General features: G+C 44.2%; 1 protein-coding gene across 1 annotated transcript in view; it reads left to right on the top strand.

The window, feature by feature from the left end:
- The first annotated feature begins 4,737 nt into the window (after window positions 1–4,737).
- LOC140206924 (NACHT, LRR and PYD domains-containing protein 3-like) overlaps window positions 4,738–6,000 on the top strand; it is a 54,652-nt gene continuing 53,389 nt past the window's right edge. The window contains exon 1 of the mRNA XM_072275219.1: window positions 4,738–4,815. The gene's annotated coding sequence lies outside the window, so the exon portion shown is untranslated. The remainder of the gene's footprint in view (window positions 4,816–6,000) is intronic.

Genomic DNA, 6,000 nt, shown 5'->3' with positions numbered 1-6,000 from the left:
GCAGCTAAGTGAAGTGCCCTGTGAACTCTGATGAAAATTTACACATTTGTAATAATCTTCTTCTTTTTCTTCTGAACAGAAGTCATTCGTTGTTCTCGGCTTTATCTGCACACGCGTTGCCACTTTCTCCAGGATTCACCTGTGCACGCGCTGCAGGGAGCTACACCGAGTTCCGGGTCAGCCCGCTTGTAAAGGCGAACGTCAGCAACTGTTACCAGTTGGGCAACGAAGAAACAGCACCAGGAATACAGTCTCTTGGAGATAACCACGTGTACATAACAACAGCAAAATAACAGTACATTTCACTTTCATCCATGTGCTCATTTACTGGAAATAAGTGACCGCTGATCAGCGCTTACTCTCTTCACGTTTCCCCCGCAATCACGTTTACTTCACATATGTCTCAATTGTTTCTCCTTACGGAGTAATGAAAACCCCTCTTAGAATTACAATTCCCTGGATATGGTTTCATCAGCCAGAGTTTTAATTACATCCAGCTACCGGATTCACCATGAGAAAGGCAGATCTGACCAGGATCTCAGCACCTTCACGTTCCCTCTCACCAAAAACATCACACTCTCTTGTCAATTCAACTCAATTCAATTCAATAATTGACTCGTTAACTTGAGCCTGACAGGGTGGCCTTGTCCTATTGATGTGCACTCAATGCCTCTGGACACTCAGAGATTGTGGTGAAGTACAGTCAGCCCTTACCTCTGATGTAACCAGACGTTGTTAAGTACGGTCCTGGATACCATAGACTCACGGTCCCAGGTGAGCGACCAACCTGCTCACTCGGCACGGGAGTTCAGGTTGACCAGCCAATGCCTGGACTGCTCGGTTAAGTAGAACTGGTCGCTCAGAACAGATTTGCGTGCAAGTCTGACAAGCTGTCTTATTCTTCACCCATCCCTTCCAATGGGGCGAAGGTTCTCTGCTAGATCACCGAGAATTTGATCTGCCCACCCCAGATTCTGAGCTCCGCCAGGACTTTGACCGGGGATGGCCGGGGCAGGACGACTTTTAGCTCAATCATTCCTTACCTGTCCCAAGACAGAGAGCTGCCGGATGTCTATTTACTCCCACTGCAACTGCGAACAAGTTCGGTCAATGCACACACACACAAAATGGTGGAAGAACTGAACAGGCCAGGCAGCATTTGAGTTACTCCAGCATTTTGTGTGTATGTTGCTCGGATTTCCAGCATCTGCAGAATTTCTCTTGTTTGTAACAAGATTGGTTAAATGTTTTCTCAGTACTTTTGGTTTCTGGGAGCTCATTAATATTCATTTCTTGACATTGTCATTGAGAGATTATTGCAAATTCAATCCTAGCCCTTGCTGCATCAAGCTCAGAAACACAAGCTAATTACTGTATAAACCAGCAGTTTTTCTTTTTCACAACCAGAACTTGCTGATCCACACCTACGGGAAACATTTGTGGAATCTGACTCTTCTTAAAAAGATAATTACAAGTTTTAATGAAACTGATATATATATATATCAAGTTTAAGAGCCATGAGGTAATGTTCTGGTCACCTGATTACAGGAAGGATGTGGATACTATAGAGGGAGTGCACAAGAGACTTACAAGGATGTTTGCCTGGATTGGAGAGCATACCTTATGGGAATAGTGTGAGTGAACTTGGCCTTTTCTCCTTGGTGACGGAGGATGAAATGTGACCGGATAGAAGTGAATAGGATGATCAGAGGGATTGATCGTGTGGAAAGTCAGAGGATTTTTCCCAGTGCTGAAATACCTATCGCGAGAGGGCACAGTTTTAAGGTGCTTGGAAATAGGTACAAGCGGGGATGTCAGAGGTAAGTTATTCACACAGACTGTGGTGGTTAACTGGAATCCACTGCCAGTGACAGTGGTGGAGGCAGATACAATAGGGTCTTTTAAAAGCCTCTTAGCTAGGTACATGGAGCTTAGAAAAATAGAGGGAAATGTGGTAAGGTAATTCTAGGCAACTTCTAGAGTAGGTTACATGGCCTGCACAAGATTGTGCACTGATGGGCCTGTAATTTATTATGGGGAACAAGAAAATGGTAGACGAATTGAACAGGTACTTTGGATCTGTCTTCACTAAGGTAAACACAAACAACCTCCCAGCTATAATAGTGGCCAAAGGACCTAGGGTAATGGATGAACTGAGGAAATTTATATTAGGCAGGAAATAGTGTTGGATAGACTGTTGGGTCTGAAGGCTGATAAGTCCCCGGGACCTGATGGTCTGCATCCCAGGGTACTTAAGGAGGTGGCTTTAGAAATCGTGGACGCATTGGTAATCATTTTCCAATGTTCTATAGATTCAGGATCAGTTCCTGTGGATTGGACGGTGGCGAATGTTGTTCCACTTTTCAAGAAAGGTGGGAGAGAGAAAACAGGGAAATATAGACCAATTAGCCTGACGTCAGTGGTGGGAAAGATGCTGGAGTCAATTATAAAAGATGAAATTACGACATATTTGGATAGCAGTAACAGGATCGGTCTGAGTAAGCATGGATTTACGAAGGGGAAATCATGCTTGACTAATCTTCTGGAATTTTTTGAGGATGTAACTATGAAAATGGACAAGAGAAAGCCAGTGGATGTAGTGTACCTGGACTTTCAGAAAGCATTTGATAATGTCCCACATAGGAGATTGGTGGGCAAAATTAGAGCACATGGTATTGGGGGTAGGGTACTGACATGGATATAAAATTGGTTGGCTGACAGGAAACAAAGAGTAGTAATTAACGGGTCCCTTTCGGAATGGCAGGCGGTGACCAGTGGGGTACCGCAGGGTTCAGTGCTGGGAACGCAGTTGTTTACAATATATATTAATGATTTAGATGAGGGAATTAAAAGTAACATTAGCAAATTTGCCGATGACACAAAGCTGGGAGGCAGTGTGAAATGTGAGGAGGATGTTATAAGAATGCAGGGTGACTTAGACAGGCTGGGTGAGTGGGCAGATGCAGTTTAATGTGGATAAATGTGAGGTTATCCACTTTGGTGGTAAGAACGGGAAGGCAGATTATTATCTAAATGGAGTCAAGTTAGGAAAAGGGGAAGCACAACGAGACCTAGGTGTTCTTGTACATCAGTCACTGAAAGCAAGCATGCAGGTACAGCAGGCAGTGAAGAAAGCTAATGGCATGCTGGCCTTCTTAACAAGGGGAATTGAGTATAAGAGCAAAGAGGTCCTTCTGCAGCTGTACAGGGCACTGGTGAGAGCACACCTGGAGTACTGTGTGCAGTTTTGGTCTCCAAATTTGAGGAAGGACATTCTTGCTATTGAGGGAGTGCAGCGTAGGTTCACAAGGTTAATTCCCGGGATGGCGGGACTGTCATATGTTGAAAGATTGGAGCAACTGGGCTTGTATACTCTGGAATTTAGAAGGCTGAGGGGGAATCTGATTGAATCATATAAGATTATTAAGGGATTGGACACGCTGGAGGCAGGAAGCATGTTCCTGCTGATGGGTGAGTCCAGAACCAGAGGCCACAGTTTAAGAATAAGGGGTTGGCCATTTAGAACAGAGTTGAGGAAAAACTTTTTCACCCAGAGAGTGGTGGATATGTGAAATGCTCTGCCCCAGAAGGTTGTGGAGGCCAAGTCTCTGGATGCTTTCAAGAAAGAGATGGACAGAGCTCTTAGAGATAGCAGAATCAAAGGTTGTGGGGATAAGGCAGGAACACACACACACACACACGCACATATATATAGTTACAAAATACACGTGGACTAAGATGTTAACTGTCCTGTGCTATCACCAGTGGATTCATCAGTTGATCTGCCACCTGTCTTCAGGAGTTCAGCCTGCTTATGATCAAGACTCCCTCGAGGTGGTGGGCCAGCAGTGCTAAAGCACCACCTCCCACTGGTGAGCTTAAAAACTTGGCATCTGCCTCTATCACAGTTGTTGGTCACTTCCATCCAACAGATAGTCAGCTCTTCAGGTGTCTATGCAACTACTGAAGAGTTTGCAAAAGATGGATACACTGTCCGACAATCTGCCCCTCTGGACATAGTTGGTCCACACCCATGCTGATCCTTTCTCTGCTTCTTCAGCTACAGCCCTGCTGGTTGACTTGATCTCTCTTCTAGTGAAGCCAAGGTCACGCAGCCACTTCTGGAGAGTGAACGCAATAAACCCACGGCAGCCTACTTCGAATGGATAGCATGAAACCTTCCACCCTCTGTCTCTGCACTCTGATCTTAATTCTGCATACTTGGTTAAATTGCGCTCATGGGCTTCATCGACGTGTTTTCCCAGGAGACTGTGAGTTCACCAATAACCACTTCTCTACTGGTGTCAGACCATATGATTATATCTGGACGCAACACTGTGAAAGCTATTTGTATATATACAGATACATGTACAGATGATGAGTGTTTAAGGTAAAATACAACTCTGGAAACTCTCAAAATCTGATAGCAATTTTAACAAGTAGACACTCAGACTGCAGACATTGGTGAACTTTCCTTTCTATATCTTTATATTTCTATTGATTTTTCCCCCTGTAACAGAAGTATTTAAATACAGTATTAAATTAGCTTTGTTCACGGTTGAAGGTGAGCGCGAAATTTCAGCAGAGAAGCCGCTCCCTGCTCTGAGGAATGTCTGCGAGTCGGAATCTGCTCTGCAAACAGGCAGCAGCTTACACACAGAAAATCGTGCTGTGAGTTTCACAGAACAGAACAGCCATCCCAGCTCCTCACTCATAACTACTAAATGACCCTCGCCTGATTGTCTGGTATGAAGTTAGAAGAAAACGACATGAAAATATACCCACATGGAGACTAAGCATTCTTGATGAATTAAGGTGAGAATAATTCAGCTTCTGATGTTTATTTCCAGTCGACACGTTGCCTATGTTTTGGATCAGTGATCAAGAAGATTTTCACAAACGAGAAAATGTTGCAGATGCTGGAAATCCAAGACTCACACACAAAATATTGGAGGAACTCAGGAGGCCAGGCAGCATCTGGGAAAAGAGTGAACAGTCGATGTTTTGGACTGAAATCCTTCGGCAGGACTCCTTTCCTAGATGCTGCCTGGCCTGCCGAGTTCCTCCAGCATTTTCTGTGTATTTCAAGAAGTTATTCACTCTATTTTGTCTCTTCTGGTGGTCGTGGTATTTGTGTTCTTGCAGTTTCCTGTCTGCACGATAGAGATTTTCCACAATTTATGTCAAGGTTAAAAACTTCTCGAATCAAGGGTTATGATTTCAAAGCAAGCATGCGATAAGCTGTTTGGCCAACACGGCTTCTGTTTCTAAACCTTGTCATTTCAGATGAATGCATGTCGTTTTTCTCTTCGTGACTGTGTTTATTGTTGGTCTTTCAAGGTGCTTTCCTCAACATTCTTTAGACATAAAGATGTTGATTTTGTTCAAGGCCTCAATACACAGCAAACAGTGTGTGTGTGTGTGTGTGTGTGTGTGTGTGTGTGTGTGTGTGTGTGTGTGTGTGTGTGTGTGTGGCAGGGGGGTGGAAGTTGTGATCAGTTACAGAAAGTGGCAGGCGGCATTGTGGAATGAAAGCCATTATTTCATTGTGTAAGGCAGGAGGCTCGATGGGCTGAGTGGCCAATTTCTGCCTGGTATGTTCACAAGAAAAGCTCTGACTACAGAGTTACTGTAATCTAATTTAATGAGTACGGACCAAGGCAAATAACCTACTGTTGAGCCAAAACCAAACATTGCAGTAAATCATCCAGATCGTTGACAGAGACGACAAGCAACAATGAACCCCGCACCCAACACCGCTGCACCCCACGAGTCACTGGTCTCCAGTCAGGGAGTCAAACCATCTTCCACCGCTTACTGGCTTCTCCCGTGAAACCAATGTCGAAGCCAATTTACCACCTCATCCTGAATGCCAAAATGCCAAACCCCTGAACCTTCTTGACTAAAGTCTCCCACGTGGGACTTTGCCAAATGTCTTGCTAAATTATATTAAACTATATATTTTTTAATTCTGTAAATTAACTGTTCTTTCTCCCAGAG

This window comes from Mobula birostris, chromosome 13 (genome assembly GCF_030028105.1).
Source record: "Mobula birostris isolate sMobBir1 chromosome 13, sMobBir1.hap1, whole genome shotgun sequence".
In the NCBI taxonomy this organism is placed as follows: Eukaryota; Metazoa; Chordata; class Chondrichthyes; order Myliobatiformes; family Myliobatidae; genus Mobula; species Mobula birostris.
Note: the sequence above shows the minus strand (reverse complement) of the source record. Positions and strands in the feature narration are given on the sequence as shown.